Here is a 23,323-nt window from a genome sequence, read left to right on the forward strand (position 1 = left end):
TTTCACGATCCTTGCTGCTCTCAGAATGAAGCCCACACTCCCCAGCCAGCGTGTGAGTCCTTCATGGTCTGGCCTGTCCCTTCAGCCTGACCTCCAGAGTCTGCCCTGGCTCTACTCTTGCAGACCTGCAAGCCTTGCGCTGTCTTTCCTGTGGGCCTTTACCAGCTTGACTGGTTTTTCCTCCTTTCTTCAAATCCCACCTTAGACAATACCTCCTCCTAGAAGCTTCTGTAATACCTCCTTCCAAAATACCCCAGGCCTCTCTGGTTCCTAAAGTCTGCTCTATTGGTCCCATCACAGCACTTTCCACACTCGACAAGTTTTCTCCACCCACGCGTCTCTGCAACTTGTTTCTTATTCACCACTGCATTCTCAGTACCGCCGGGAAGCCTAGCACATAACTAATGCTTAAAACTGGATGAATGAATGGCTGAATGAGCTCCCTAATTTCTGGACGGCTGGTCAGACCTTTGGCACTAACCATTAACAGAAATGTAAAATGTCAATAAGCTACTCATGGATTACAAGGGAGAAAACAATGGGCAAGCGCAGCACAGCCAGCACTGCCACCAGGACCTGGGGTGATGCTCTCAGTGACCTCACTCCTAGCCCCCTGCCACTTGCACACTGTCTTGTTCACAGTGCTTTTCCCTGTTGGACGATGCCCAGTCTGGCTTTCAGGTCTATGCCAAGGAAATGGGACATAAATACCAAAAAACAAACAAACAAAAAACAAACGAACAAAAAACGCCACCACTATCTCTAGTTGTCTACTTCTAGTTCTTGTACCAAGTGTTGGAGAAGAAAAAAATATGTCTAGATCTTCTTCTACTCCTTAGAATGGGATTTCAGAGCCAAAACACTGGTTTTCAAACTAGGCTCACAGAAACCCCCCTCAGGGATCATCTACGAGAAAGAGAGCAGGCAGAGCTTCTTTAAACTGTACTTAGTCAACCAAAGCAACTGATTTTAGCCTCTTCTTTTTTAAATTCTATTTTTCAGTTACAGTTTACATTGAATATTATTTTGTATTAGTTTCAGGTATACTGCATAGTGGTTAGACAATGATTTTAGCTTCTTAACACATTGGCCTACCCCCATAAGACTGTAAAGAAATAATTCCACCGCTTTTAAAATAAAACCACCTATTTTGACCCAATCTCTTTATTTTAAAAATTAAGGAACCGAGACTTAGAAGTAAGCACTGTGATTTCTCCAGCAACTGAGTCTCCTGACCCTGTCTAGAACTCTTCCCCATTGTGTTCCCACACAGTTCTGATTCACTGGGGAACACAATTATCATCGAGTTACATCTGACATTTGTTTTTGACTAACTTTTGGCATCTGACCCCAAAAATGACCCCAGTTTTTCTCTATCACGTCAACTTTTTAAGGTAGAGGATACCCTCCCTTTGTCCCAAAAATCATTCAAAATGTACAAAGGAAAATAAAGAAAAAAATTACCTGAATATACTGTTTATTTAGTTATTTTATTCATATAAAGGTTATATATTGTTACTGTAAGTCAAATTGTATACAAGTAGTAAAGTTCTACTACCAAACATACATATTAAGGTATTTTATCTTTTCAAACGACAGGCTAGGAAATGCCAAAATGAGATACTTGAAATAGTCTCCTTCAGTTGGCAAAGCTTTAACAAATTGCTTCATGAGACCCAGTTTTACGTGCAGAGGTGGGAACAGAATAGTCTTTCTGTCAACAAGTGGCTCATGTAGCATGTTTGGATCACCAGGTTTGAGGTCACATCTTGGAGGCCAGTTTGACTCCACCCAATGCTTCTCACGAGCTCTGTCCCACATACACAGAAAACAGGGATACTTGGTATATCCGCGTAGCTGACCAAGAAGGAAGCAGACCATTTTAAGGTCAACACAGATGATCCAATTGTGCTTGTGATATTGCAACAGATCGATGACTCTTTGTGTCTTCATATTCTTCACGAAAACCAACTGAATGGCCAGTTGGAACTGCACCAAATTAACTGCCATTGTGGAGGAGGACACACCTCAAGCTCCGCTTTGAGCTATCGATGAACAGTCGCCATTCAGTTGCGTTCTAGATTGGAACTCCCAATTCCTCCATTAAACCACGTATGTTATGGCAATACACAAAGCCACCGTCACTTCAAAAGTACTGCAGAAATGCACTTTCTCTTGAGCGAAAGTAGGATACCTTCGCTTCTTTTTCAAGAAAGTTTTTCTCGTGCAGTCTTGGTGCTGGGAGTTCTGAAGCCTTTTTGGATAGTCCCAAATCTCGTGCCAAATCATTCAACTCATGCTGATCAAATCCCTTATGAACTGAGTCATCTGCAGTTTCAAAATCTTTATCATTGCTGTCACTTAGTTCTTCACCATACTCCTGTTTTTCAAAAGAGGGTAGTTCAATGAAATCTGGCACAGGGATTTCAGCTGAATGAGGCACTGGGCATATAGCTGATGGTAGACTAGGATACTCTATTTTACATTTATTTTTCTTGTTATATCCTGATGTTTTCACTACACAAAAGTAAAAGTCAGCTGAATGATCTCTGGGCTCTCACCAAACCATAGGTATACCAAATGGCAATTTATCACGTGTTCCCTTCGTACACATCTGTAAATTCTCGACACACTGCTTGCACACCTTGTGAGGGACCCAAGACTTATCTTGATCATCAAGTTTTACTTTAAAATATGCAAAATCGGCTTGCCTGACAAATGTGCTGATGTTTGTCCTTTGACTGGAAATGGTGAAACTGCCACAGATATAACAAAATGAATCAGAACCCTGGCTGCTGTCGCTCAGTGGATTGAGCACTGGCCTGTGAACCAGGTGTCGCTGGTTCGATTCCCAGTCAGGGCACATAACTGGATTGCACGTCAGGTCCCCAGTTGGGGGCGCGAGTGAGAGGCAACCACACAGTGATGTTTCTCTCCCTCTTTCTCCTTTCCCCTCTCTCTAAAAATAAATAAATAATAAAAAACAAACAAATGAATGAATTAATTAATTTTTAAAAAAACGAATCAGGGTTGTTTAGGCACTTACAGTGAGAAATAGCAGAAGCAGACATGATCTGAAGGAAAGGAAATAAGTACATATGTAAATAAAAAAATAAATTCTGCTAACTCCTTGTATACGGACAAGAACTCGGACTACACTTTGGAATACAATTCACTATACAGTGTGGCACACAACCTCTCACCACACTGTCTCATGTGTAACTGAATAGTCTAGACAAGTATAAACCTGTCGCTGATCTCCAAGGTCATTCTCCCACCCCTCCCCACTCGAGGGAGGTTTTCTCTCAGCCAATAGGAGGTTTGCTTCCCTCGATCCAGGCTCGATCCAGCCTAGAGTGGTCACATTAAGGTAAGCTGTAGAGAAAAAACTTGACGTGATAGAAGAAAATTAATTGCAGTTTTGAAGTCAGCATGCCTATTTAAGTCTAAAACAGCTGAAAAATCGAACTCAACAAGAATTATCTTAAAAATTGTTCCCCTGTGATACAGACCAGTAACAATAAAGTATAAAGGACAATCACAAACCGAACACTACTATACTACAGGCAATATACTAAGTACTTAATGTACATGCTTTCTCTAGGGATCCCAGATATGTCACATACTTTTTCTTAAACAAATTATTCTCTGAGGTTTCCTCTTCCATACAAAGACAATATGGTAATCCCAGGCATGTAAAGCACTTAGCAGAATGTCTTGCCCGTAAGTCACAACAAACAGTAGCGGATATTACTGCTATTCTATTCAGCCTTCACAACAACCTTATGGGATAAGGCGCTGGAACTTGCCCAAGGTCACACAACTATTAAGGATAGCCGGATGGTGAACCCAGGTCTAGTTCTCAAGTCCATATTGTTTTTAAAATGCTACCCTGTTTGGTCCAACTCACCGATCTTTCTCTATGTATCAGTTCCTTCCTCTGAAAAAAATAATATCCAACCTACCTCACAGCAAAAAAAAAAAAAAAAAAAAAAAATCAGCCAACGCACTTTGAAAGTCCTATGCATACCTAAGGGAAATTTCACCTGGCAGAATCCTAAAAACAGCAACTGGCTAAGATCAAGCCCTACCCAGAGAAAACAAGGAAATGGATAAAAAATGGGTTTACAGGGTCTGTCCAGGAAATATCCAGCCATGTAATATGAAAGACATTTATTGAAGAACATACAAGAAACACTGGACATAGGACAGTGACACCTCAGTCCCCTTCACAGCAGGCACCTGGGGACCTCACACAGTTCTCCCAGTCGCTGTCAGCTGTCCCGAATCTCTTTATTTTATTTCTCATTTTCCTGAATCTCTTCCACAGTCTGAAATCTATTCCCTTTCACAGGTGATTTTAGTTTTGGGAAAAGCCAGAAGTCACAGGGCACCAAATCTGATCTGTAGGGGGGCTGAGTCACCTGGGTGATTTGATGTTTCACCAAAAATCTCTACACGAAAGATGATGCATGAGCGGGCATATTGTCGTGATGAAGCTGCCATCACCAGTTGCCCATAGCTGTGGCCTTCTGACTCAGCTGAATAGTTTCCATGGAGAAATGTTCAAGCTTAACACAAAACTGATGCAGATTCATTGCTCTACTTGCTCAGTCATTTTGAATGCGACAGCCACACAGTACACATGCTCACTCAATGGTGTCTACTGTTCTCCCACTGATTAGTACAGTGAAGTCATCATCGTCCACACATGCATATTCTGTCCACTCTCCTTGGCTGCCAGGTTACATCGATGTCATGCAAAGTTCTCATTATATTAACAATGCCCAGACTTTTTCCAGACAGACCTCATAGAGTGTCACTTATCTCTGACCCTTTGGCCCTAAATATAGCCAGAGAAAGAAATGCTTTCTTTCCGCCAGGGCCATCCACAAAGTACCTCTCACATTCCCTATTCACTATGTTTACCCAGGTAAAATGTTTATTCAGTAGACAATCTATTGAACATCTATGATGCACTCAACATTTTGCCAACTGTTAGAAAGACATCCTTAAGACCTAACTCTTGCCTTTAAGGAATCAGAAAAATAGAACCAATTATAAAACAATAGTAAACAAGCCTCCCCGACCATTTTAACTAATATAGTACCAACCCCTTGGATCCTTCTTCTTTTACCCTGCTGGTTTTGGTTAGCACATTTTATGGCTCAGAAGACGTGATGAATTGTGCCGAAGGGTGGGGTCTGGGAAGGAAATTATTTATAGTAAACCTCAGAAATCAGAGGAAAGTGAAAAGAAGGAAGGGTAGTCCCATCCTTTATGCCAACTCTCCCCAACCCCCCCCCCCCACTAGTGTAGCTCAGTTCCAGTTCACACAAGAAAGATACAGCACCGACTGTCTCTCCCATTCAGGACTCCTTTCCGCCCAAGTTCTTGAACCCAGTTCCAAGTGGCCCTGTCCAGAATTTTGGAGGCTAGCTCTCTTGCCGTGGGCCAAGAAGGTCTGAAATAGAACTTAATCAAAATTGCCCTACCCTATCTCCTCCAACACAGCCGCCACGATTCACTTCCTGTTCCACTTGGTTAAAGTAGGAGGTCGGAAACTTACTTTAAAGTTTAATAGTATTCATATAAATATACAGCATAAAAGCTGTTTTTCAGTAAATATCTTAGGCTTTATAATACTTAAGGTCTCTGTCCCAACTTCTCAACTCTGCCATCGTGGTGTGAAGCAGCCATACACAATTTGTAAGTAAATGACATGTTTCAATTAAACTTAACTTTACTTACAAAAACAGGCAGTGGGCCTGTGGATCACAATTTACCCAAAAAGTCCATTACATTTTTTCATAAAATAGAAGACACATTTTTTTACTTTCACCAGTAACTTTATTGATTTGGATATTTTGAGTCTATCGGCTATCTATTGGCTTCCAGTGGGTAGAGGCCAGAGGTGCTGCTAAACATCTTCCAACGCATAAGACAGCTCAGCTTCACAGCAAAGAATTATTTGGCAAAAATGTCAATAGTACCAAGAAATTTCACAAACCACTTGATTCTTTGGATCAGTCCCAGCACCTTCCCCATACACTGCACCCCTGCACGAATCTTTTTTTGCATTTCAGTTGCATTTTTACCTTTCTTGAAATAATAAAGCATAATACACCAAAAATATTGTGTATTTTCTTCCATCTTCCATACTAAAATGGCTGCACAAAAATTCACCAATTTTGATATGTTTTTTAAATGCACGCTGATGTGACAGCCGTCATAATACAATCTAACAAAACTGTTTTGAATGAAGTTAAAGACAGCTAAGCACTACAAGAGCCATCATAGGGAAAAAACATAACCAACTTTTTGGCCAACCGAAAAAAAGAAAATGGAGGAACTACTTTTAAGCAGCTTCCTACTGACTACTTCTAATTACCTGTCTTAAAACCTTAGGCTTGCCCTGGCTGGTGTGGCTCAGTGGACTGAGCGCTGGCCTGAGAAACAAAGGGTTGTTGGTATGATTCCCAGTCAGGGCACAACCACACGCTGATGTTTCCCTCTCTTTCTCCCTCCCTCCCCTTCTCTCTAAAAATAAATAAATAAAATCCTTTAAAAAAAACTTAAAAAAAAAACCCTTAAGGCTCTTGTTCTGACCGGAATGGCTCAGTTGTTTGGGTGTCACTCAGAAAGCAAAGCAAAAGGTAGCTGGTTCGATTCCCAGTGAGAGCTCATGCCTGGGTTGCAGGTTTGGTCCCCGGTCAGGGCATATGCGAGAAGCAACCAATCATGTCTCTCTCTTTCTCACATCAATGTTTTTCTCTCTGTTTCTCCCTCCCTTCCTCTCACTCTAAAAATAAATAAAAATCTTAAAAAAAAAACAAAAAACGTAGGCTGTTGTCCACATCTCACTACCACTTCTTAAGTATTTCTATTTAATTATTGGGCTTAAATGATCTTTCCCAGAATCACAAATGTATGTATCTTATATACACAAACCTCAGGGTCAGGAGCCCAATCACCATGTAGAGATTCTCCAGGTTGGATGAACTTAGAGATCGTCTGAATCCAACCTCCCACCCCATGAAGAAGTTATCTAGGAAGTAGTCATTCAACTTCTATGTAAGCACTCCTCGTGACAAGGACAGTCATTCCTTCCAAGGCAACTCATTTCACCTTTGGACAGCTCTAAGGGAAGATAGCCTACTTATTTTTTTCTCCTTAGCACATTTAACCACCTGATACCCGTGCATTGGTTTACTGTCTCACTCTTTACTAGCATGTCAGATCCATGTGAGGAACATGGTTTCTTGTGTTTATAGCTGTGTTATACTGCTATCGCTCTAGCTCTCTGAACAGGGTCTGGTACATAAAGGGTATAAAATAATTATTTATAGGAAGGAAGGGGGAAGGAGGGAAGAGGGAAAGGAGGGAGGGAAGGGGCAAACAAAACAGAGTTGCACCTGAGGAACTTTAATTCAGCAGCACTCACGTGAGAGGCACCAGGGGAGAAGCAGAGGATAAGGCTGAAGTGTAGACGGGGTGCAACACGGAAGCCCTTGAAATCTCACAGCAAGTGCAGGGGCTAACGTGTTAATGCTTGAGGAACAAATTTAAAATTGACCTTTCTGGAATCTCCTTTTTCTTCCAGCCTCCCCTGCCCCATTCTGATGGAGAGTATCTTTTACTGCTAAACCTTTTCAAACAGCCCCGCCCCCAACAAAAATAGACCTTCCTAAAGTCTGTAGAGACTCCTATCACTGTACCCATAATACTTGCTTATATATTTGTACTCCCCTAATAGGCTCTAAGCTATGACAGCAGGGACTGCGTCATCTTTATTTTTCCATCCTGGGCACTGAACAGTGACAGTGTGATGAGGGGCAAGGTGATAACTTTATAAATGTTTGATAAATAAATGAAGGCAACAGTCTCACTGTATTCTGTACTGCCCAAACTACACCTAGCAAATTGTTTTCATATCTGGGCACTACATTCTAGGAAAGATAGTTAGCCTTTATGCCAAAGGTTGCAAATGAAAATGCCAAAGAGATAAAGCCAATAATGTTAGTGACAGCCTGGTAGGACACTGGCTAAGAGGGAAAAATGTAGCCAACTAATTTTTTTAAAAAAAATTTTTTTAAGGGAAATAAGAACACCACTGTATAGACCCTTCAAAACCCTTACGTGCCTACAAGTGGATATGAGAAGCAAATCTGCAACCTGTTTCAGACAAGGGATTTAGGCAAGGGAGTAACCATCAGAACTGCATTTTTGAAACAACAACAGGATAAACTAGGGTACTACTGACATAGTCAAGACAAGAGACAGGACAAGGGCCTTAATAAGACAGCAGCAACGGAGTAAAGGGGTGGGGGTGGGTTTGAAAGATGACCTGGTTACCTAGTTGATGCAGTTTCAGTCAGTCCAAAGCTGTATAAGCTAATCTTGCAGCCTTATTACCAGTTTGTAGGTTCATACTGAGTGTTTTTCATATAAATTGCTATTAAATCTAATTAATTTTAATAACTAAATATGGGGCTTAATTCTTATTTCTTTTGCAGGCAGTATGGGGCTACAACTAAAGGTTACAGAGTGTGAAGCCAAACAGCCAAAGTTTAAACCCTGACTGCCACTTACGAGCTATACAACCTTGGATAAGTTACTTGACTTCTCTGTTTCAATACCTACCTTGAAGGGTAACCATGAGTGGGAGTGAGTTAATACATGAAGTGCTTAGACCAGGTACCTGGTCCATCTTAAGTGCCATGTATTTTTAAACTTATTTACTGCTTTTTTCATTTCAACTTGAAAGTTAATTTCAATCAATCATTTCAACTGTCTAAATATTTTCTACACCTTTTAGCAAGCATTCACTATTTATAAATCTGATAGGCATGTCTTTTCAATATCTTCATCCAAATTGATGCTCAAATTTAAACAAATTATAACCAAGAACAGCCCTCCAGAATGGCACTAAAAAACAGCCTGTGTAGATTAACACTGATATTGGTACAAGTACAATACCTGCATGCAAGCCAGCCCAAAATATCCTTTGTCTTGGGATCACATCAGAAAATGTTAAATACCTAATTTTAGTACTTAAGACACATTTCCTTTATAGCATATTCCTGATCCTCCAGGCTAGGAAACTTTTCAAAAATGAATTGCCCTGATATACATCAAAGTGCTATATGGTAATGATCTCTGGATGGTGTGGGTTTTTCTTTATTTTCTAACATCCCTATAATAAACATACTGATTTTATTGTTCAAGTAAAATCATGGCAAAACCTAAAGAAAAAAAAAGAGTTCTTGTCAGCATGACTTAGTGAACACAGGTTGGCTCCTAGGGATCACTGTCCTCATCCTTTGCTCAGTTTTAGAGTTTGTTTTTCTAATTAAATTTATTGGGGTGACAACGGTTAATAAAATTATATAGGTTTCAAGCATACAATTGTATAACGCATCACCTGCGCACTGCGTTGTGTGCTCACCACCCAAAGTCAGCACGTATTTGACCCCCTTACCCTTCACTACATCCCCACGCCCCTCCTTTTCCCTTTGGTAACCACCACACTACTGTCTGTGTTCATGAGTTTCTGGTGTTTGGAGACATCAAACTCCTGACTTCCAATTATACTACAAAGCAACGATAATCAAAACAGCATGATATTGGCAGAAAAACAGAATCACAGATCAATGGAACAAAACTGAGAGCCTGGAAATAAAACCACATGTATATGGGCGAATAATTTTCAACAAAGGAGCTAAAAACATACAATGGAGAAAAGAAAGCCTATTCAATAAATGGAGCTGGGAAAATTCATTCATGCCAAAGAATGAAACTAGACTGCTATTTATCACCATAAACAAAAATTAACTCAAAATGGGTCAAAGACCTAAATATGAGACCTGAAACAATAAATTAATAGAAGAAAAGTAAGTACTAAACTCAGTCTTAAGAGAGGATTTTATGAATTTGACTTCAAAGGCAAGGGAAGTAAAAGAAAAAAACAAACAAATGGGATTGTATCAAACTAAAAAGCTTTTGCACTGTAAAAGAAACCATCAATAAAACAAAAAGGCAACCAACTAAAAGGGAGAAGATATTTGCAAACACCTCCAATAAGGGATTAATATCGAAAATATATAAAGAACTCATACAACTCAACAACAAATAAACAAACAATCCAATTTAAAAAGCGGGCGGAGGCCTGGGCAACGTGGCTAATTAGGCTGGAGCATCATCTTGCAACCCAAGGGTCTGCGGGCTCAATTCCTGGTCAGGGCACGTGCCTAGGCTGTCAGTTCAGTCCCTGGCCCAGGCACATGCAATCCCCTGCCCGGGCGCATATGGGAGGCAACAAATCAATGCTTCTGTCTCACATCAATGCTTTTCTATCTCCCTTCCTCTCTCTCTGAAAAGCAATTTAAAAAATGTCGTTGGGTAAGGATTTAAAAAAAAAGGGGGGGGGGGGGTGGCAGAGGACCTGAACAGACACGTCTCCCAAGAAGACATACAAATGGCCAACAGATGTATGAAAAGATGCACAACTGCACTGGCTGGTAGGGACATGCAAATGCCAACTACTGTACAATGAGATGTCATCACACCTGTTATTATCAACAAGACAGGCAATAACAAGTGTTAGAGAGGTCGTGGAGAAAAGAGACTGCTGGTGAGAATGTAAACTGGTGCAGCACTATGTAAAACGGTCTGGTGAATCCTCAAAAACTTAAGAATAGAATTATCACAGGACCCAGCAACCCCTTCCTGGGTTTCTAACAGAAAAATCAGAAAACATTTATCCATAGAAATATATGTACCCCTATGTTCACTGCAGCATTACTCACAGTGGCCAGGATATGAAAACAACTGAAGCGTCCTTTGAGGGAGGATTGGACAAAGATGTGGTCCATATATACAATGGAATACTACTCAGCCCTAAGAAAAAGTGAAATATTGCCACTTGCAACAACATGGATGGATCTTGAGAATATCGTGCTAACTGAAGTCAGATGGAAAAAGTCAAGAACCATATGACTTCATTCATATGTGGGACATAAAACTGAAAGCAACAAATAAACAGACACAGTTCAAGAATTTTACCAGGAATCACTGTCAAGTTTCCAACGATACCCTCCAACCCATGTGACCTAGACATTAACTCCACATAACTCAAACATCTCTACAAGAGAACTGGAATTCAACTCTGCCTTTAAAATACGTCCAGAATTCGTTACTCTCTGGCTACCTACCACTGGCGCCCTAGTCTGAGCCACCATCATCCCTTCCTGGACGACTGAACACCGCCCTCCCTACTTCCCCCACTGCCTGCCTTTCCCCACGCGCCACAGTCTATTCTCCCACAGCAAGCAGAGCAGGCCTTTCACACTGTAAATCACAACCTGTCATTCCTCTGGTTCTCCACTCTCCAGTGGACCCCACCTCGCCTCAGAATGCACTGCAAAGGTCTCGCCCTGGCCCTACAGCACCATGGGATCTGGGTCCCATTACTTCTCTGCTCTTACCTCCTGCTGCCTTTCCCTCCCACCCCGCTCCAGCACACTGACCTCCCCGTGGGCCCTTGAACGAGACAGGCCACACCCACACCTCAGGGCTTTTCCACTTGCTGTTCTCTCTGCCGGGGCAGCCTTTCTCCCAGGTGCCTCCCTGGCTGGATTCCTCACTTCTTTCAGATGTTGGCTTAAAATATCACCTCATTCGAGGCCTTCTCTGATCACCTTACATAAAGTAGCAATCTCTCAGCTCCCCAACACTGTCTTGTGCTTCTGAGCACATATGTACCTAGTGGACATTATACATTATTTATCCATGTGCCTTTCTGTTTGTTTGTTTACAGTTATTCACTTTTATCTAGTTCTTCCCATTAGAATATAACCCTTGAGAGGAGCAAGGACTTTTTCCATTTTGCTTAATGCTGTATACTTATTTCCAAGAACTGTGCTAGGCATGTAGTACAATGGTCAACTTTATCATCAGAACATAAGCCCCAGTATACGGCATAATATTCTATGTATAATAGATATATGGAATAAGTTTATTGATGAAAATGATTATTCCTCCCTTCCCCGCAATTCACCAAGTATATTTAAAAACATTGGTGCTCCAATGGAAAGAGACTAAAGTGTCACCAGAAAGATCAATGAACAAATGAATACTGGCTGCCACTCCAGCCAACCAGAAATTAATTTCATAACCCAGTTCCCTGAGGCAGGAAAAATGCTCCAGGGAAAGGAACACAACAAAAATCCTGAACCAATTAACAGAGCAAGAACTGGCCTAGAAGTTTCCCGCGGCACATGAGCAGCTCTAGACTAAGGCTGGCTGTGCCTATTTCCCAGCAGCATTAGGATAAGAGTGCACCGTCTCACACACGGTCCTTCCCTGTGCCCCATCACCCCTATGCCGAGACCCAGTTCCCAGACTCTTTCTCTGTTTGCCCATTGCTCTGCCTTCCCGGAGAACCTTTCTCTAAATGACTCCCATCTTGTTTGGAATTTCTTTACTTCTTTTTTTTTTTTTTTAAGACTTATTTTTTTTAGAGAGAAGGTAAGGGAGGGAGAAGAGAGGGAGAGAGACATAGATGAGCCACAGAAACATCGACCAGCTGCCTCTCACACGCCCCCAACAGGGAACCTGGCTCACAACCCAGGCATGTGCCCTGACCAAAATCAAACCAGTGACCCTTCGGTCCTCAGGCTGGAGTTCAATCCACTGAGCCACACCAGCCAGGGCTCAAGTTTCTTTTATTTCATTAGTACTCTCCATGGCCTTGGTCAACATCAACCAATAAAACACTGGCACAAAGAACCCTAGGGAAAGGAACTAGTTATCAATCAAAAAAAAATTTTTTTTTGCTTTACTTTTTAAAGGTTAAGTCAGTCACTGCCTCAACCAAAAATTAACTTTTCTCAAGAGATGTGAAAGTACAATGAAAATAACCCAGGTTTGAAATCAAGTCCTCCCATTTATTACCTATGTGAATTTGGGAAAGTTATATAACCTCTCTAAACTCATTTCCTCATGGTGATAATAACAGCACTTACCTCATAGGGAGATAATGTATGTCATAAAGGACTGGGTCTGGCACATAGTAAGTACTCAATAAATGGTAGCTAGGCCTCTTAAAGGTTGTCAAGTTCATGCAAGAATTTTCCTTCGTTAGATTGGATGGTTGATTAAATGAGAAATCATGTGAAGTACTGAGCATAGTATATGGTTCGTGATGGTCATAAACATACTAACTTTCCTCCTTCTCTCATAATGGTGGAAAAATTACAGACTTCATAAACTACCCAATTCTACCAGCGTGGCCAGGTTTCCTGCACAATGTACTTACCATTTAGGTAATTTAAGCTTTCAGTCACTGCTTCTCGCTGCTCCCCCGATTGGTTCTCACTATCTTTCAATGCCAGTTGCCTCTCGACCTGGACAGAATATAAAAAGGAAGGAAGAGATAGGTAAAACATGAATTGCACCAAGACTGAGAGAGAGCTGAACCAAAGCCCTGTCCCAAAGACCATCAGGGACAGTGTACTGTCTGAAGAGACAAGGCAGAACCTGAGGCCAGATGCTGCTTACTCAGAAGGAAGCTGGCTATCTCCTTCCCAGGGGAGAGGGGAGTTTGGCTCCAAGAGACCTCCCCTTTCCTCTCAGATAACACAGTCCCAGTGTAGACTACAATGTCTTCCCTGAAATTAATAGACCTATACATTCTTCAACAGCCTAAAAATTCGTATGACATCTTACAGCTGGGAAGGATCTCAGAAATCAACTAGGTAAATACCCTCATTTTAAGAAAGAAACTGAAGCTTGGAAAGGGTGAGTCACACAGCTGCTTAAAACTAAAGCCAGGATTTTACTAAAAATAAGATGTTCTGGAAGGTGGGTAAGAAAAAACAAACATCAGTTAGATATCTACCACAAACCACACAATATTTTATATGTTTTATAAGCCAATTAACACAATAATGCTGCCCCCTTACAGATAAAGAATCTAAATTTCAAGAAGTCAAGTAACTTGTCCAAGGTCTTACAGCTTGCTAATAAGTGGCTGTCTAGATTTAAACTCAAGTCCTTCTGACCTGAAAAGCCACTTCACCACCTTGACTTTCATTGGGCTGTTTCTGGACTGGGTCCTCAAAAGGACCCTGAATAACCCAGTACTGAGTAAAACTAAAAATAGAGCTTCTTTGTCTGCAAACACCCTTCAGTTTTATAATGAGCCATCTTTCTACAAGAGAGCTGAAGAGCCTAATAACCCATTTAACCTTACCCCTAAAATAAGTTGCTGAAGGTGGAATATCTGAGTAAAATTTCTGTCTACAATGGAACAGAACTGAGAGCCCAGAAATAAAACCACAGGTAGGTATATGGGGGCAACTAATTTTTGACAAAGGAGCCAAAAACACACAATGGAGAAAAGAAAGCCTCTTCAGTAAACAGTGCTTGAGAATTGGAAACCCATGTGCAAAAGAATGAAACTAGATTACAGTTTGTCCCCTTATACAAAAATTAATTCAAAATGGATCAAAGACCTAAATATAAGATCTGAAACAATGAAGTACCTAGAAGACAACATAGGTAACTAAACTTATGAACCTTGGTCATAGAGAATTTTTTATAAATTTGACCCCAAAGGCAAGAGAAGTAAAGACAAAAATAAATGAATGGGACTATATCAAACTAAAAAGCTTCTACACAGCAAAAGAAACAGACACCAAAACACAAAGGCAACCAATAGAATGGGAGATGATATTTACAAACAAGAGCTCCAACAAGGGGTTCATATCCAAAACCTATAAGGAACTCATAAAAGCCCTGGCTGGTGTGGCTCAGTGGGTTGAGAGACAGCCCACAAACTGAACAGTCGCTGGTTTGATTCCCATTCAGAGTATACGCCTGGGTTGCAGCCCATGGTTTGGGGGCATGTGAGAGGCAACAGATTGATGTTTCTCTGGCACATCACTGTTTCTCTCCCTCTCTTTCCCTTTCTCTATAAATGAATAAATGAATGAGTAAAAATTTTTTTTATAATTTATTTACTTATTTGTTTGTTTATTTTATTTTTAGAGAGAGGAGAAAGGAGAAAGAGAGGGAGAGAAACATCACTGTGTGGTTGCTTCTCACTCGCGCTCCCACTGGGGACCTGATGTGCAACCTCGTCATGTGCCCTGACTGGGAATCGAACCAGCGACACTTGGTTCACAGGCCAACGCTCAATCCACTGAGCCACAGCAGCCAGGTGAATGAGTAAAATTTTTAAAAGAACTCATACAACTCAACAATAAATGATCCAATTAAAAAATGGGCAGAGGACCTGAACAGACACCTTGCCCAAGAAGACATACAAATCACCATCAGATATATGAAAAGATGTTCAACTTCACTACCTATTAGAGAAATACAAATCAAAACTACAATGAGATACCACTTCACAACTGCTAGAACAACTGTTATCAACAAGACGGGTAATAACAAGATTTGGAGAGGTTGTGCAGAAAAAGGAACCCTCATTCACTGTTGGTGGGAATGTAAACTGGTACAGCCACTATGGAAAAAAGTATGTAGGTTCCTCAAAAAACTAAAAATAGAATTAGCATATGACCCAGCAATCCTTCTTCTGGGTATCTATCCAAAAACACTTGCAAAGATTTATGAAACCCTATGCTCACTGCAGCATGATTCACAGTGGCTAAGACACAGAGACAAAGTGTCCTTGGACAGAAGATTGGATAAAGAAGACATGGTACATATATACTATGGAACACTGTTCAACCATAAGGAAAGAATACTACCATTGGCAGCAACAATAGATGGACCTTGAGAATATTATGCTCAGTGAAATAAGTCAGTCAGAACAAGCTAAGAATCGTATGATTTCACGCATATGTGGGCTATAAAACTGAAATTCACCGATACAGACAAGCAACAGTATGGTGGTTACTAGAAGGAAAGGGGTCAGAGGTGTAGTAGAAGGTTAAAGGGGTCAAATACGTAGTGATGGAAGATGATTTGACTTCGGGTGGTGGGCACACAATGCAATACACAGATCATGTACCAGAGAAATGTACACTTGAAACCTATGTGGCCCCAGTAAACCTATGTGGTCCCATTGTTTTTATATCCTCACTCGAGAACACGCTCCTTGATTTTAGAGAGAGGGAAGGAGGCAGGGGCGGGGAGAGAGGAGAGAGGAACATCAATCTGAGAGAGCAACATCGATCGGTGGTCTCTTGAAGGTGCCCCGGTCAGGGACTCAACCCACAACCTAGGCATGTGCCCTGACCAGGGACCGAACCCACAACCTTTTGGTTTACAGGACTATGCTCAACTAACTGAGCCACCCTGCAAGGACCACCGCAATAAATTTAATAAAATAAAAAAATACCAATGGTTCAGTATTTTTTAAAAAGTCTGTCTACCCTGCCCTGGCTGGTGTGGCTCAATGGACTGAGCACCAGCCTGCAAACTGAAAGGACACCAATTCAATTCCGTCAGGGCACAGGCCTGGGTTGCAGGCCAGATTCCCAGTTGGGGGCGTGCAAGAGGGAACCGATTGATGTTTCTCTCACACATCAATGTTTCTCTCCCTCTTTCTTTCTCCCTTCTCCTCTCTCCATAAATAAAATTTTTTAAATATTTGTTAAAAATTCTGTCTATCCTAGTTTTGAGGAAGAATGGTAAAACAGCTAACTAAGCTAGTAATAAAACTGAAGCTTTTGTACATGTTCTTACTCAAACTATCCTCCTCTCATTTCATCACAACTGCTTATCCCTCCCTTCCACAGCCTGAAGACCACTTTCTGACTTCCTACCAAGGCTGCTGGTCCCTTTAATCTGATCTCCACACCTCCACCACCAATACCATGACATGCACAGAACAGACTCTATCCCTACACCTCCAGAGACCTAGAAGACTAGAATTAAGATGGAGAAATAATAAAATGAAAGATTTTTAATGGCTTTTTTAAAAAGATAAGAGCCTGAAGCCTCAAGACAGGAAGACATGAACAGAAAAGAATTATTGATAAACAATGAAAACAGGGGAAAAAAAGATAGAAAAAAGGATCTACACCAGAGGCAGCACCCAACGGATGGCCGGGGTGAGTGTGGAAGAAGCTTTAGCTCTCTCTCCCCCACACACACATTTTTAAAAAGACTTAGTCTAAGTAGAATGAGTGTGATTGCTATTCAATCAGCTTCAGAACTGGCCCACAGGTCTTCTGTCCTGCCCTCACCCATCATCTATCTCTTTGCCCCTCCCACCGACCACACACACACACACACACACACACACACACACACACACACAGAGTGCTCTGCACAGACTAGAACTTCTCCCACATACAAATTCTGAACTGTAAGTGGACACATAAACCTGACTTATCTCCACTAAAGGCTCTGCAGCCCTAACAGTGAAAGCAGCACCCCTACTGACAGCTACTGCCCCCCCCACACCTCCTGCCAAATTCGCTAGCATATTCCTAAGGCCTAGGGGGGCTATTTTCTTCAAACAGGACAGAATGCACTGCCAAAAGCCAGACAGACTCCGGATGATCCTGATTTGTTTTTAACTGTCTACATTCTCTCCTATTTCTCAGGGGTGGAAGCAAGCAACAAATGGCATGTGATTTCTTTCCTTTGCTTCTGAATGTCTTTTCCGTCCTGCACCCTCAGCGTACTTAGCCTTCTGTCCCCAGAAACAAGAGGATGACTGTAAACATTCTTTTGTGTGTGTGTGCTGCCCCTTCAGAGACTTCCACCCAGACAGATCCACCCACATCATTTCCCTCAGGCATCTTTTCTGTGCTTCTTGTTACCGTTGGTGGTGATAGTGGTGTGCATGTGTCTGTGAAGGAGCAAAGATGAAAGGACCCATACACATTATGGTAAGTCCAATTGCCTCATTTTCCCCGAGGAGAAAGTGAATCCCAGAGAGGAAAACAGACTTACTTGCCCAAAGTTGCAAAGTAAGTTAAAGTGAATATGGTTGAGTCCACCTGAGATAATTAACAAGCCACACTGAAGAAATCCATCAGTCCAGCCCTGGCCAGCAGACTCAGTTGGTTACAGCGTCATCCCACTCACCAAAAGGTTGCAGGTTCGATCCCTGGTCAGAGCATATACCTAGGTTACGGGTTTGATCCCTGTTCAGGGCACGTATGTGAGGCAACCAATCAATGTTTCTCTCTCCCCCCTCCCATTCCTCTCTCTCTAAAATCAGTAAACATTTCCTCCAGTGAGGATTAAATAAAAAGAAAGGCAGCTAATATTTTTTTTTAAAAATAGAGCCCAGACCAATGGCTCAGTTGGTTGGGCATCATCCCACAAACTGAGTAGTTACCAGTTCGATTCCCAATTGGGGCACGTGCCTGGATTGTGGGTTTGATCCCCAGTGGGGGCGCAGGCAAGGGGTGGCTGGTCAATGTTTCTCTCTCACATGGATATTTCTCTCCCTCTCCTTCTCCTTCCCTCCCCGTTTTCCTAAATTAAAAAATAAAATTAAAAAATATACATGAGTCCATCCCTCATTTGACTGCTAAAGATTAAAACTCTCTTAAATGTGTATTACTTTTTTCCCCAAAACAGTTTGATAATAGATAAAAATGCTAGTAGGTAATTCTGCTTCCAGTATAATCTTCCTACAGATAACAACTATAAACTCTGGATAAAAAATTTTAAACTATCTTAAGTGAACAAAGGCTGGTAGATATGGGAGAGAAATTGAAAACTGGAAGAAGAAACTAGCATGAGATAAACTTCCCATATTTACAGCTTTGATCTGAGGGTTGTCCAGCTGTAGTTCCAATGAAAATAAATTAAGTAATTAAAAATTAAAAAAAAAAACAAAAACCTTGAGGCTTCCTGTCAACAGGAACCAAAGACCAAGCCCAGAGCAGCCACAGCTAGTAACAGAGAGCCACAGGAGAGTCGCAGGTTCTGTGTGTAAACTCTGCTCAAATCTCTAGCTGATGCCTGAACCATGTATGCACAGGGCAGAATCCAAGGACCTTAGCAAACGACAAAAGAACTAGACTGAGATTTGAACAGCCACCTACCACAGGTAAGACAGTTTGCTGTTTTAACCAAGTTCACTGCCTACTAAAATGAAAACATCGACAGAAACCAGTCTCCACAACATAACATTCGCATTCACTTATGTTCAGGATAGAACTCAAATTATATAAAGAACTAGAGATTAAACCCCTTTCCAAGGGAAAAGACAATCAGGAGAGGGCAATTACGAGATGACGCAGATGATGGAATTATCAGATAAGGGTATTAAAGCAGCTATATAATTAAGAAGGGAAATTGACATTGACTTTTTATTAATGGCAATTTTATAGTTTTCTTTTTTATTAAATTTATTGGGCCCTGGCTGGTGTGACTCAGGGGATTGAGTGTCCGCTTGTGAACTGTAGGGTCGTTGGTTCGATTCCCAGTCAGGGCACGTGCCTGGGTTGTGGGCCAGGTTCCCAGTGGGGGCGTGTGAGAGGCAACCGATCCATGTTTCTCTCACACACTGATGTTTCTCTTCCTTTCCCTTTCTCTAAAAATAAATTTAAAAAATTTTTTTAATAAATAAATAAATTTATCTGGGTGACACTGGTTAGTAATATTATATAGGTTTCAAGTGTATATTTCCAAAGTAGCAGTTTTAGAACAGAAAAGCAGTACAGTAGTCCCTCTCTATATCGCAGTTCACTTATTGCGGCCTCACTGTATTGCAGGATTTTTAAAAATATTATATTTAATTATTTATCGCAGATTTTTCGCTGTATCGCGGGATTCTGCAGTACTACATACATATGTTGTTAATGTTCCACAGGTTTAAGAGTGTAGAATATGTTTAAGAACATAAGTAGTGTTTATAAAAGTGTGGAAAAGGTTAATAAGGGAGTGGCAAAGGTTAATAAGGGACTGGGAACGGTTTATAAGTGTGTGGGAAGGGTTTATAATGCCTTAAAATATATATAAATACGAAAATAAATGTAAGGTTCCTACTTCGCGGATTTTCACCTATTGCGGGGGTGGGGGGGTGGGGGGGAGTCTAGAACATAATATCCGCAATAAGTAAGGGAATACTGTATCTAAACTTTTTTTCAATTCCCTGAATGAGCTTAATAACAGAATGGAGTAGATAGAAGAAAGAAAAAAAAAAAAAAGTCAATGAATCTTAAAGATAGATCAACAGAACTTACTGAAACTGAAATAACTTTGGGTCATCTGCAGTTTCTAGAACCAGCCCCCTCAGGCCCTTCAGCTGAGTGTATACAATGACAACTTTCTGTTATCAGAAGAACTGACCTCAGAGAGAACCAGGATGCCTGGGGATCACGGAGAAATCACTGCCTACAATTCTGTTGGACTGGCCACCCCTCATCACCTAATTAACCTCTTGAGGTCACCCAGATACAAGCAATAAGAAAGTGTAAAGGTGGAAAATGAGAGGGTAGGATGAAAAAAGAAATCTGAAATAACCATAATATCCAAAGTCCTAGAAATCAAATCTAATGCCCTATTGTATATATTGAGGAGAAGCAGGAAACAGTTGTGGGCTGGGACCAATCAATCGGCGCAGTGGGTGTGGGGCTGAAGAGCACCAGCAGGATGGTGAGAACCAAGCCTGTGTCACCTAGGTTTGTAAAAGCAGCTAATCTGAATACCATCACTGACCAGCTTCATGTTGGAGTTCAGAACACTCTAAGTAAAAGTGGAGGAAGAAATATAAGCTGCAGAAGACATGTCAATTTCTATAAGCCCTGCCTTTTTTCTCATCTTCCACTTCCCACCCCACCTGCCCACAAGGGAAGAGAATCCAAGCAAGTGCTCTTTCCTGACTCAAGTGGGAAACAGAAAAAGAAAAGGTGCCCTCCAAGTGTAATAAAAAACCTCAAACTGGAAGTTCTGTCACAACATACTGTCAGACCTCAGGAAAAGTCTTTTTTTAATATTCCCTGGGCCTCAGTTTCATCATATGAAACAAAAAGTCAGATTAAATGGTATTTAATGTCCTTTCCAATAACAATATATATGACATCTTGAGTTTCCAGTCAAGACAGCAGAGTATGTAAACACGGCCACATCAAAATTACAACTAGACAGACCCTCTGGGAACGACAGCCACAGCAACAGCTAGAGAGGCACCAGTCCCATACTGAAGTCGGAGAAGTGCCTAGAAAAGGGGCGAGTGCTGGGCAAGCGGCATTGTTCCCTCTCAGACCCCTCCCCAACACAAAGTGCCACAATGTGGTGAAATGGGTCTCCCTATACTGATGAATCCCTAAAGTTCTGTCCCTTACAATGTAACAGGAGCAACAGCTCTACCTAAGACACAGAGGCAAACAATCACAGGAGCCTGTCAAGATGAGGAGACAGAGAAGTATGGCCCAAAAGAAGGAACAGATCAAGGTTCCAGGGGAGAACTAAGTGATGAGGAGATGGCCAACCTAACAGACGCAGAATTCCAAACACTGGTGATAAAGATGCTCACAGATTTGACAGATATGCCTGAGTAAGGCAAATGCATAAAACAAGAAGTGAAGGCTATGCTAAGTGAAATTAAGGAAAATCCACACAAAACCAATGGTGAAGGAAGGAAACTTGGGTTCAAATCAATGATCTGGAACATAAGGAAGAAAAAACAGTCAACCAGTACAGAAGGAGGAAACAAGAATTGAAAAAAATGAGGAGAGGCTTAGGAACCTCTGGGACTACTTTAAACATGCCAACATCTGAATCATGGGGGTGCCAGAAGGAGAAGAGGAAGAGCAAGAAATTGAAAACTTATGTGTAAAAATAATGGAGGAAAACTTCCCAAATCTGGCGAAGGAAATAGACATACAAGTCCAGGAAGCATGAAGAGTCCCAGGTGAGCTGGACCCAGAGGAGACCACACCAAGACATATGACTAAAATGCCAAAGGTGAAAGACAGAGAATTCTAGAAGCCTCAAGAGAGAAGCAGAGAGTTGCCTACAAAGGGGTGCCTATAAGACTATCAGCTGATTTCTTAAAAGACACTTGGCAGGCAAGAAGGGACTGGCAAGAAGTATTCAAACTGATGAAAAGCAAGGACCTACAACCAAGATTACTCCATCCAGCAAAGCTATCATGTAGAATGGAAGGGCAGATGAAGTGCTTACCAGACAAGGTAAAGCTAAAGGAGTTCATCATCACCAAGCCATTATTATATGAAATGTCAAAGGGACTTACTTAAGAAAAAAATCAAAACTATGAACACTAAAATGACAACAAACTCACAACTATCAACAACTGAATCTAAAAAATAAAAACGAAATCCAACTAAGCAAACCAGAATAGGAACAGAACCATAGGTATGGGGATCATTTGGAGGGTTATCAGCTGGGAGGGGGAAGGGAGAGAAATGGGGAAATGGTACAAGAATCAAGAAGCATAATTGGTTGGTACAAAATAGACAGGGTGAAGTTAAGAATAATATAGGAAAGGGTGAAGCCAAAGAACTGATATGCACGACCCACGGACATGAACTAAGAGGGGTGGGATTCCTGGAGGGAAGTGGGGTACTGGGGAGAGGGGAGCAAAGGGGAAAAAAATGGAACTACTGTAACAACATGATCAATATAATATACTTAAAAAAATAAAATAAAATCACTAAGCCTAAAAAAAAAGAAATTACAACTAAACTATTTACAAAATCACCATCATTGAGAACTGCCTGAAATCTAGCTGAACCAAAGTCCTATAACGGAAGATATACAGAAGATGCCACATCCAGACTTGTAGGAGGGGCAGAGACACAGAACAGGTTGGTCCCACACCCACATGCAGTGGTTAAAATTGGGAGGGATATCTGGGCTGCAGCTCCAGAGGTATTCCCTGAAGAATGAGGGATCCCAGTCCCAGACCAGGCTCCCCAGCCAAGGGTTCCAGTGCCAGGAAGAGAAGTCCCTTTAACTTCTGGCTGTGAAAACCAGCGGAGATTGTGGCTGAGTGAGACAGAGGGCTTCTGGAGTCCCAGGTGTTCCTCTTAAAGGGCCTGTACTCAGACTTACTCAGACTCACTCACTCTCCAAAGGGACTGAATTGTCTGACTTTGGGACAAGGGTTGGAGGGGCATCTTTCTCCCAGAGAGAAGAGCTAGCAGAAGTCATTGTTCCATTGTCCCTCCCTCCACAGAGCCAGCAGGCAGGGATCACATTTGAGTCTTCATCAACCTGGCTAACACTGTTCGCCCAGCCCTCGTGATTCTCTGAGACCCCACCCCACCCAAACAATATTTACCCAAAGAGATCCACACCAAGACACATCATAAATAAAATGGCAAAGGTTAAAGACAAAGAGAGAATCTTAAAAGCAGCA

The 23,323-nt window shown here is 41.5% G+C and overlaps 1 protein-coding gene across 3 annotated transcripts in view; it reads right to left on the reverse strand.

The window, feature by feature from the left end:
• Positions 1-23,323, reverse strand: part of LUZP1 (leucine zipper protein 1) — an 85,362-nt gene that overhangs the window by 11,487 nt on the left and 50,552 nt on the right. For all 3 annotated transcript variants that reach the window (XM_090268762.1, XM_090268761.1, XM_090268763.1), the window contains exon 2: positions 13,319-13,406. The gene's annotated coding sequence lies outside the window, so the exon portion shown is untranslated. The remainder of the gene's footprint in view (positions 1-13,318; positions 13,407-23,323) is intronic.

This window comes from Furipterus horrens, unplaced genomic scaffold (genome assembly GCF_987537825.1).
Source record: "Furipterus horrens unplaced genomic scaffold, mFurHor1.1.pri manual_scaffold_3, whole genome shotgun sequence".
Lineage (NCBI taxonomy): Eukaryota > Metazoa > Chordata > Mammalia > Chiroptera > Furipteridae > Furipterus > Furipterus horrens.